Below are 9,936 nucleotides of genomic sequence, written 5' to 3'. Positions count from 1 at the left end.
TGTATAAATGAAACTAGTATAGCAACGTTACACATATACTGCAACGTTATGCAGTATATTTTTGGTGGCGAGGAAGGCGATTTCATACGAGTTGAACTTCGGTTAAGATCTATAAACACAACTGTATCTATTACTAGATTTTTTGGCTCATCTGCAAATAAATATATAAGCTCTAAATCCAAATTTGCATTCAAGTTGCTAATCCGAGATTGCTGTTCAGCAATTTTACAGGCTGAAATAAAACAGCAACACCACTATTGGTATGATTTTGAGTTTATTCATAGAATAAAGTTACAAATGAAAAACATTCCCACGCACACACAGTTCAGGTCAGGTGACCCTCCATCCTCAGTTGTCAGGTCGGAGGTCACTTGCTGGTGGGCTTGTATGGGTCGGACCAGACCTTGACCCCTACAGCGCCACAGGGAAACAACAAGGACAAACGGTAAACGGACTGCATTTATACCGCGCCTTTCTAACTAGTGGCCACTCAGTGCTTTACAATATAGGCTAACATTCACCCATTCACACAGCGATGGCAGGGTCAACCACGCAGGGCGACCGCCAGCTCCTCAGGAGCAGTCAGGGTGAGGCGTCTCGCCCAGGGACGCCTCCACACTCCTGAGCCACATACCGCCCGAGAGATGAGATTAGAACCAACTCACGCAGCAGTGCAGAACGTTGCCGTTTCAATTTCCACGATTGACCACTGGGTGCTCTTAGCCCAAAGCCATTTCAGCCTAGATATATGATGGATAGATCAGTCACACACAACACTAAGGGGGATGGTGCTGAAATGGGCCTCTAGATAAGAAGGTCAGGTTATGCAAAGGACTACAATGACGAGCTTCAAATCAGAATACAGAGGCAAAAGTACAAGAAAGCAAGACATCGGCGATCACAACTGTCTCAAAAACACACCCTCTAAGCACTATAACAACACGTGTGAATGTTGTCACCAATTACATTTTTCCATCACAGTATGCTTGGTACCTTGCCAAGGAGGCAACGTTTGACTTCACTGTTGTAAGTAGGCATTACATTAAATGAAAAAAGCTGACGATTGAAAAGATACGTTTAAAATAAGAAGTGGATTTTTGAAGGTTACAATATCGAAAAACTCATACTTGTATACATATTTTATCATTGTCAATTCTTGGAATATCCCCTTACTTTAGAAAGACATGCCTGTCCTCAGAAAATGGTGGTGCACAGTACTGCTTGAGAACTTCCATCTGGATGGGTATGTTTTTGTTTATTTCAAATATGAATATATACCTCAACCCCAATATTAACAAAATATGTATAATTCCTACAATCATTTATCTTTATTTATACAGGCACGGCAGAAGGTTCCCACACTTCATGGAGGAGGCCAAACAAATGGCGGCTGAACTACTTCCAGTCTTCAGACTGAAGCGAAAAAGAGAAGTGAATGACGTTTCCAGTGACAGAATACAAATAATATATTGTATAGGCTTAATATTGATTTTAACTGTTTGATTCTTTTGACAGTGAGTTGAAGCTGATGGCAGTCAGCATGAAGAAGCTATATCTTTTGGCTTCTGTAGATTATTTGTTAAATAAATTGTGAAGAAACTTTGGTGTGGTTATTCTTCAATGTATATTTATATCAAATTATGATGGTATACTTTACAAAAAAATTAATGTGATTCAATCAGACATATTAAAACAATTACTTAATTCTAATTACTTAATTCTAATGGTCAATTACTCAATGAGTAAAGTGTATAATACACAATTCCATTAAATAATTGTCTACACCCTAAATCAGTTTTTTCGTCTATATAACGTTAATAAAATTAAGCTATAAAAAAAGCTTACCGACATGTCATAATATTGTTTTATTCTAATGTTTTGGTCTAATAAGTTTAAGAACGCAAAGAAAAAATCCTGAGGTATTTGTCTAAATAACGTTAAACCTTTATTAAGCTCTAAAAGTGGTTACTAACGTGTCGAAATATTATTTTATTTCTATGTTTTGTTAATTCAAGCGATAAATACGTTTACCGGTATTTGTCTTCCGTCCAGCCACAGTACTTCTGTCCCGCCTGGGTGTTCTGTCATGGCAGGGTGTTGTTCTCCGGGGCTGCAGTTGGATACTATTGGATTTCTGTGGCAAGGAAGGCGAAATCATAGGAGTTGAACTTCGGTTGAGATCTTTGAACAGAAAACTATTAAAAAATATATATGCATAGATAAAACGAGTATAGCAACGTTAGACTTGCCTGCAAATAAAAATATATGCTGCAACTCAATACTTGGGTTTAAAGTTGCTCGTCGGACTGTAAACAATTACACGCCGACGGATGAGGAATTCTAGCCCCTGATATCCGGCACTACCGGTGCCCCGGATATATCGTCCCCATAGGTAGGTTGTTGTCATAGCATACGTTTCGAGATTGGTGTTCCATGAAATACTATTTATGCAATTAAATCAACCAAACAGCAAATTAAGATTTTGACTTCGTTAATGGAATAATGTTACAACTTAAAAGACATTCCCACACACGCTTTGTTTCACAGTCAGTCAACGCCTGCCCTCTGATGGACAAAACGAGAACTGCGGGCAGTATATTTTTTTGTGGCCAGATTACATACGAGGAGAGCTTCGGTTAAGCTCTAAAAACATATAACTACACATTAAAGCCGAAAATACAACAGCAACGCCGCTGTTTTTAAAGTATTGATTTTATTCATATAATAAAGTTATAAATTAAAAACATTCCCGAACGCCAATAATCACAGTCAGTCAACCCCTGCCGTCTGGTGGACAAAACATGAACTGCACGCAGTATATATATATTTTTTGTGGCCAGGAACGCAAATAGATTCGAGGTGAATTTTGGCTGGGCTCTATTAGCAGAAAACTGTATTCAAACGCATATGTATAAATGAAACTAGTATAGCAACGTTACACATATACTGCAACGTTATGCAGTATATTTTTGGTGGCGAGGAAGGCGATTTCATACGAGTTGAACTTCGGTTAAGATCTATAAACACAACTGTATCTATTACTAGATTTTTTGGCTCATCTGCAAATAAATATATAAGCTCTAAATCCAAATTTGCATTCAAGTTGCTAATCCGAGATTGCTGTTCAGCAATTTTACAGGCTGAAATAAAACAGCAACACCACTATTGGTATGATTTTGAGTTTATTCATAGAATAAAGTTACAAATGAAAAACATTCCCACGCACACACAGTTCAGGTCAGGTGACCCTCCATCCTCAGTTGTCAGGTCGGAGGTCACTTGCTGGTGGGCTTGTATGGGTCGGACCAGACCTTGACCCCTACAGCGCCACAGGGAAACAACAAGGACAAACGGTAAACGGACTGCATTTATACCGCGCCTTTCTAACTAGTGGCCACTCAGTGCTTTACAATATAGGCTAACATTCACCCATTCACACAGCGATGGCAGGGTCAACCACGCAGGGCGACCGCCAGCTCCTCAGGAGCAGTCAGGGTGAGGCGTCTCGCCCAGGGACGCCTCCACACTCCTGAGCCACATACCGCCCGAGAGATGAGATTAGAACCAACTCACGCAGCAGTGCAGAACGTTGCCGTTTCAATTTCCACGATTGACCACTGGGTGCTCTTAGCCCAAAGCCATTTCAGCCTAGATATATGATGGATAGATCAGTCACACACAACACTAAGGGGGATGGTGCTGAAATGGGCCTCTAGATAAGAAGGTCAGGTTATGCAAAGGACTACAATGACGAGCTTCAAATCAGAATACAGAGGCAAAAGTACAAGAAAGCAAGACATCGGCGATCACAACTGTCTCAAAAACACACCCTCTAAGCACTATAACAACACGTGTGAATGTTGTCACCAATTACATTTTTCCATCACAGTATGCTTGGTACCTTGCCAAGGAGGCAACGTTTGACTTCACTGTTGTAAGTAGGCATTACATTAAATGAAAAAAGCTGACGATTGAAAAGATACGTTTAAAATAAGAAGTGGATTTTTGAAGGTTACAATATCGAAAAACTCATACTTGTATACATATTTTATCATTGTCAATTCTTGGAATATCCCCTTACTTTAGAAAGACATGCCTGTCCTCAGAAAATGGTGGTGCACAGTACTGCTTGAGAACTTCCATCTGGATGGGTATGTTTTTGTTTATTTCAAATATGAATATATACCTCAACCCCAATATTAACAAAATATGTATAATTCCTACAATCATTTATCTTTATTTATACAGGCACGGCAGAAGGTTCCCACACTTCATGGAGGAGGCCAAACAAATGGCGGCTGAACTACTTCCAGTCTTCAGACTGAAGCGAAAAAGAGAAGTGAATGACGTTTCCAGTGACAGAATACAAATAATATATTGTATAGGCTTAATATTGATTTTAACTGTTTGATTCTTTTGACAGTGAGTTGAAGCTGATGGCAGTCAGCATGAAGAAGCTATATCTTTTGGCTTCTGTAGATTATTTGTTAAATAAATTGTGAAGAAACTTTGGTGTGGTTATTCTTCAATGTATATTTATATCAAATTATGATGGTATACTTTACAAAAAAATTAATGTGATTCAATCAGACATATTAAAACAATTACTTAATTCTAATTACTTAATTCTAATGGTCAATTACTCAATGAGTAAAGTGTATAATACACAATTCCATTAAATAATTGTCTACACCCTAAATCAGTTTTTTCGTCTATATAACGTTAATAAAATTAAGCTATAAAAAAAGCTTACCGACATGTCATAATATTGTTTTATTCTAATGTTTTGGTCTAATAAGTTTAAGAACGCAAAGAAAAAATCCTGAGGTATTTGTCTAAATAACGTTAAACCTTTATTAAGCTCTAAAAGTGGTTACTAACGTGTCGAAATATTATTTTATTTCTATGTTTTGTTAATTCAAGCGATAAATACGTTTACCGGTATTTGTCTTCCGTCCAGCCACAGTACTTCTGTCCCGCCTGGGTGTTCTGTCATGGCAGGGTGTTGTTCTCCGGGGCTGCAGTTGGATACTATTGGATTTCTGTGGCAAGGAAGGCGAAATCATAGGAGTTGAACTTCGGTTGAGATCTTTGAACAGAAAACTATTAAAAAATATATATGCATAGATAAAACGAGTATAGCAACGTTAGACTTGCCTGCAAATAAAAATATATGCTGCAACTCAATACTTGGGTTTAAAGTTGCTCGTCGGACTGTAAACAATTACACGCCGACGGATGAGGAATTCTAGCCCCTGATATCCGGCACTACCGGTGCCCCGGATATATCGTCCCCATAGGTAGGTCGTTGTCATAGCATACGTTTCGAGATTGGTGTTCCATGAAATACTATTTATGCAATTAAATCAACCAAACAGCAAATTAAGATTTTGACTTCGTTAATGGAATAATGTTACAACTTAAAAGACATTCCCACACACGCTTTGTTTCACAGTCAGTCAACGCCTGCCCTCTGATGGACAAAACGAGAACTGCGGGCAGTATATTTTTTTGTGGCCAGATTACATACGAGGAGAGCTTCGGTTAAGCTCTAAAAACATATAACTACACATTAAAGCCGAAAATACAACAGCAACGCCGCTGTTTTTAAAGTATTGATTTTATTCATATAATAAAGTTATAAATTAAAAACATTCCCGAACGCCAATAATCACAGTCAGTCAACCCCTGCCGTCTGGTGGACAAAACATGAACTGCACGCAGTATATATATATTTTTTGTGGCCAGGAACGCAAATAGATTCGAGGTGAATTTTGGCTGGGCTCTATTAGCAGAAAACTGTATTCAAACGCATATGTATAAATGAAACTAGTATAGCAACGTTACACATATACTGCAACGTTATGCAGTATATTTTTGGTGGCGAGGAAGGCGATTTCATACGAGTTGAACTTCGGTTAAGATCTATAAACACAACTGTATCTATTACTAGATTTTTTGGCTCATCTGCAAATAAATATATAAGCTCTAAATCCAAATTTGCATTCAAGTTGCTAATCCGAGATTGCTGTTCAGCAATTTTACAGGCTGAAATAAAACAGCAACACCACTATTGGTATGATTTTGAGTTTATTCATAGAATAAAGTTACAAATGAAAAACATTCCCACGCACACACAGTTCAGGTCAGGTGACCCTCCATCCTCAGTTGTCAGGTCGGAGGTCACTTGCTGGTGGGCTTGTATGGGTCGGACCAGACCTTGACCCCTACAGCGCCACAGGGAAACAACAAGGACAAACGGTAAACGGACTGCATTTATACCGCGCCTTTCTAACTAGTGGCCACTCAGTGCTTTACAATATAGGCTAACATTCACCCATTCACACAGCGATGGCAGGGTCAACCACGCAGGGCGACCGCCAGCTCCTCAGGAGCAGTCAGGGTGAGGCGTCTCGCCCAGGGACGCCTCCACACTCCTGAGCCACATACCGCCCGAGAGATGAGATTAGAACCAACTCACGCAGCAGTGCAGAACGTTGCCGTTTCAATTTCCACGATTGACCACTGGGTGCTCTTAGCCCAAAGCCATTTCAGCCTAGATATATGATGGATAGATCAGTCACACACAACACTAAGGGGGATGGTGCTGAAATGGGCCTCTAGATAAGAAGGTCAGGTTATGCAAAGGACTACAATGACGAGCTTCAAATCAGAATACAGAGGCAAAAGTACAAGAAAGCAAGACATCGGCGATCACAACTGTCTCAAAAACACACCCTCTAAGCACTATAACAACACGTGTGAATGTTGTCACCAATTACATTTTTCCATCACAGTATGCTTGGTACCTTGCCAAGGAGGCAACGTTTGACTTCACTGTTGTAAGTAGGCATTACATTAAATGAAAAAAGCTGACGATTGAAAAGATACGTTTAAAATAAGAAGTGGATTTTTGAAGGTTACAATATCGAAAAACTCATACTTGTATACATATTTTATCATTGTCAATTCTTGGAATATCCCCTTACTTTAGAAAGACATGCCTGTCCTCAGAAAATGGTGGTGCACAGTACTGCTTGAGAACTTCCATCTGGATGGGTATGTTTTTGTTTATTTCAAATATGAATATATACCTCAACCCCAATATTAACAAAATATGTATAATTCCTACAATCATTTATCTTTATTTATACAGGCACGGCAGAAGGTTCCCACACTTCATGGAGGAGGCCAAACAAATGGCGGCTGAACTACTTCCAGTCTTCAGACTGAAGCGAAAAAGAGAAGTGAATGACGTTTCCAGTGACAGAATACAAATAATATATTGTATAGGCTTAATATTGATTTTAACTGTTTGATTCTTTTGACAGTGAGTTGAAGCTGATGGCAGTCAGCATGAAGAAGCTATATCTTTTGGCTTCTGTAGATTATTTGTTAAATAAATTGTGAAGAAACTTTGGTGTGGTTATTCTTCAATGTATATTTATATCAAATTATGATGGTATACTTTACAAAAAAATTAATGTGATTCAATCAGACATATTAAAACAATTACTTAATTCTAATTACTTAATTCTAATGGTCAATTACTCAATGAGTAAAGTGTATAATACACAATTCCATTAAATAATTGTCTACACCCTAAATCAGTTTTTTCGTCTATATAACGTTAATAAAATTAAGCTATAAAAAAAGCTTACTGACATGTCATAATATTGTTTTATTCTAATGTTTTGGTCTAATAAGTTTAAGAACGCAAAGAAAAAATCCTGAGGTATTTGTCTAAATAACGTTAAACCTTTATTAAGCTCTAAAAGTGGTTACTAACGTGTCGAAATATTATTTTATTTCTATGTTTTGTTAATTCAAGCGATAAATACGTTTACCGGTATTTGTCTTCCGTCCAGCCACAGTACTTCTGTCCCGCCTGGGTGTTCTGTCATGGCAGGGTGTTGTTCTCCGGGGCTGCAGTTGGATACTATTGGATTTCTGTGGCAAGGAAGGCGAAATCATAGGAGTTGAACTTCGGTTGAGATCTTTGAACAGAAAACTATTAAAAAATATATATGCATAGATAAAACGAGTATAGCAACGTTAGACTTGCCTGCAAATAAAAATATATGCTGCAACTCAATACTTGGGTTTAAAGTTGCTCGTCGGACTGTAAACAATTACACGCCGACGGATGAGGAATTCTAGCCCCTGATATCCGGCACTACCGGTGCCCCGGATATATCGTCCCCATAGGTAGGTTGTTGTCATAGCATACGTTTCGAGATTGGTGTTCCATGAAATACTATTTATGCAATTAAATCAACCAAACAGCAAATTAAGATTTTGACTTCGTTAATGGAATAATGTTACAACTTAAAAGACATTCCCACACACGCTTTGTTTCACAGTCAGTCAACGCCTGCCCTCTGATGGACAAAACGAGAACTGCGGGCAGTATATTTTTTTGTGGCCAGATTACATACGAGGAGAGCTTCGGTTAAGCTCTAAAAACATATAACTACACATTAAAGCCGAAAATACAACAGCAACGCCGCTGTTTTTAAAGTATTGATTTTATTCATAAACTAAAGTTATAAATTAAAAACATTCCCGAACGCCAATAATCACAGTCAGTCAACCCCTGCCGTCTGGTGGACAAAACGGGAACTGCACGCAGTATATATTTGGTGTGGCCAGGAACGCAAAAACATACAAGGTGACCTTCAGTTGAGATCTTTGAACGGAAAACTGTGTTGAAACACATAATATGTATAGATAAAACGAGCAAAAAAAAAGTTAAAAAAATAAATCACTTCCGTCACGCCAGAGTACTTCAGTCGCGCCAGGTTTGTTGTCACCATAGATTAACTAGATGCCCTACGGCGGCGTCTAGAACGTCACCATAGGCCGCTATCTTACCACAGTAAAGCTTTCTGGTGGAATCTGTTGTAGCGGACGTAAATCAGTGATCTGCACAAACGCTAATACTCTTATCTCGCTGAAATCTTGAAGGATTTACAAACGGTTTGGTTTCTTACAAACTTTAGCTTTTTCTGAGTTTTAGTAGAACATATATTGATTCAACATAAATAACATGAATACCTTCTGCATGTGTGTATTTTTATTGCACCTATCTGTTCTGTTTAATGTTCATTTCATATGAAAACACATGGTTATATATAATTACATAAATACATCTCTGTACAGGGTGGGGATTTCAACATGCAGCCTTTCTTGATGTATATTTGTAAACATCAAGGGAAATCTTGTACCTATTTTAGAACATTATTCTATTTTTCTTACAACTGAACGACATGATGTCATTGTCGAGGAACGACTCGGAGCTGAGGTTCACTTGCAGGTTTCAGTTGGGGAAAAATTATACAGAATAAAAAACGTTGTGCTCATTTCGGTGGTCCGCTGCAATGAGGGACTGTACCGTTCTGTTGCCCAAAAGGCATGTGTCTACAGAGACCACACCAAAGAGCTTGTAACAGGAGGACTCTGTCTGTCTGTCTGTCTGTCTGTCTGTCTGTCTGTCTGTCTGTCTGTCTGTCTGTCTGTCTGTCTGTCTGTCTGTCTGTCTGTCTGTCTGTCTGTCTGTCTCTCTCTCTCTCTCTCTCTCTCTCTCTCTCTCTCTCTCTCTCTCTCTCTCTCTCTCTCTCTCTCTCTCTCTCTCTCTCTCTCTCTCTCTCTCTCTCCAGGCGGCTGAGTGCAGCAGGAAGCTCTTCATCTTCCACGCCTCCATCCCGACCGCTGAGGCTCCTGGGAAGTTGAAGAACCGAGACGATAAGAAGCTGGTCAGCACGGACAAGGAGAAGGTGAGGCTCGGGGTCACTGCTTCTACTCTCAGTTTGTTTCAAGCTGGTCGAGGTTCTGCACTGATTCAACATATCTGTTCTATTTTATATTTGACTTATGTGCTTAATTACTTATTAAGTTATTTTTAAACATGTTTACATCTCATCTTATAATTATCCC

The 9,936-nt window shown here is 38.9% G+C and overlaps 4 long non-coding RNA genes across 5 annotated transcripts; 3 read left to right on the top strand and 1 right to left on the bottom strand.

Annotated features, from left to right (window-relative positions):
* Positions 1–257: 257 nt before the first annotated feature.
* On the bottom strand, positions 258–8,207 carry LOC132445545 (uncharacterized). Its single transcript, XR_009522628.1, has 4 exons — positions 6,338–8,207; positions 4,940–6,227; positions 2,032–3,319; positions 258–411 (listed from the first exon to the last, which is right to left on the bottom strand). It is a non-coding gene; the product is annotated as an uncharacterized LOC132445545 (long non-coding RNA).
* On the top strand, positions 409–1,837 carry LOC132445549 (uncharacterized). Its single transcript, XR_009522634.1, has 3 exons — positions 409–1,243; positions 1,341–1,431; positions 1,516–1,837. It is a non-coding gene; the product is annotated as an uncharacterized LOC132445549 (long non-coding RNA).
* LOC132445548 (uncharacterized) lies at positions 3,317–4,745 on the top strand. The gene is made up of 3 exons (XR_009522633.1): positions 3,317–4,151; positions 4,249–4,339; positions 4,424–4,745. It is a non-coding gene; the product is annotated as an uncharacterized LOC132445548 (long non-coding RNA).
* On the top strand, positions 6,708–9,063 carry LOC132445546 (uncharacterized). Of its 2 annotated transcripts, none has more exons than XR_009522630.1 (4): positions 6,708–6,842; positions 6,995–7,059; positions 7,157–8,212; positions 8,885–9,063. It is a non-coding gene; the product is annotated as an uncharacterized LOC132445546 (long non-coding RNA). The 2 variants fall into 2 exon arrangements; XR_009522629.1 differs by lacking the exon at positions 6,708–6,842 and having other exon boundaries at positions 6,929–7,059; positions 7,157–7,247; positions 7,332–8,212.
* The last annotated feature ends 873 nt before the right edge of the window (positions 9,064–9,936 follow it).

This window comes from Gadus macrocephalus, chromosome 17 (assembly GCF_031168955.1).
Source record: "Gadus macrocephalus chromosome 17, ASM3116895v1".
NCBI lineage: Eukaryota > Metazoa > Chordata > Actinopteri > Gadiformes > Gadidae > Gadus > Gadus macrocephalus.
The sequence above is the reverse complement of the archived record's forward strand: the minus strand, read 5'-3'. Positions and strand labels throughout refer to the sequence as shown.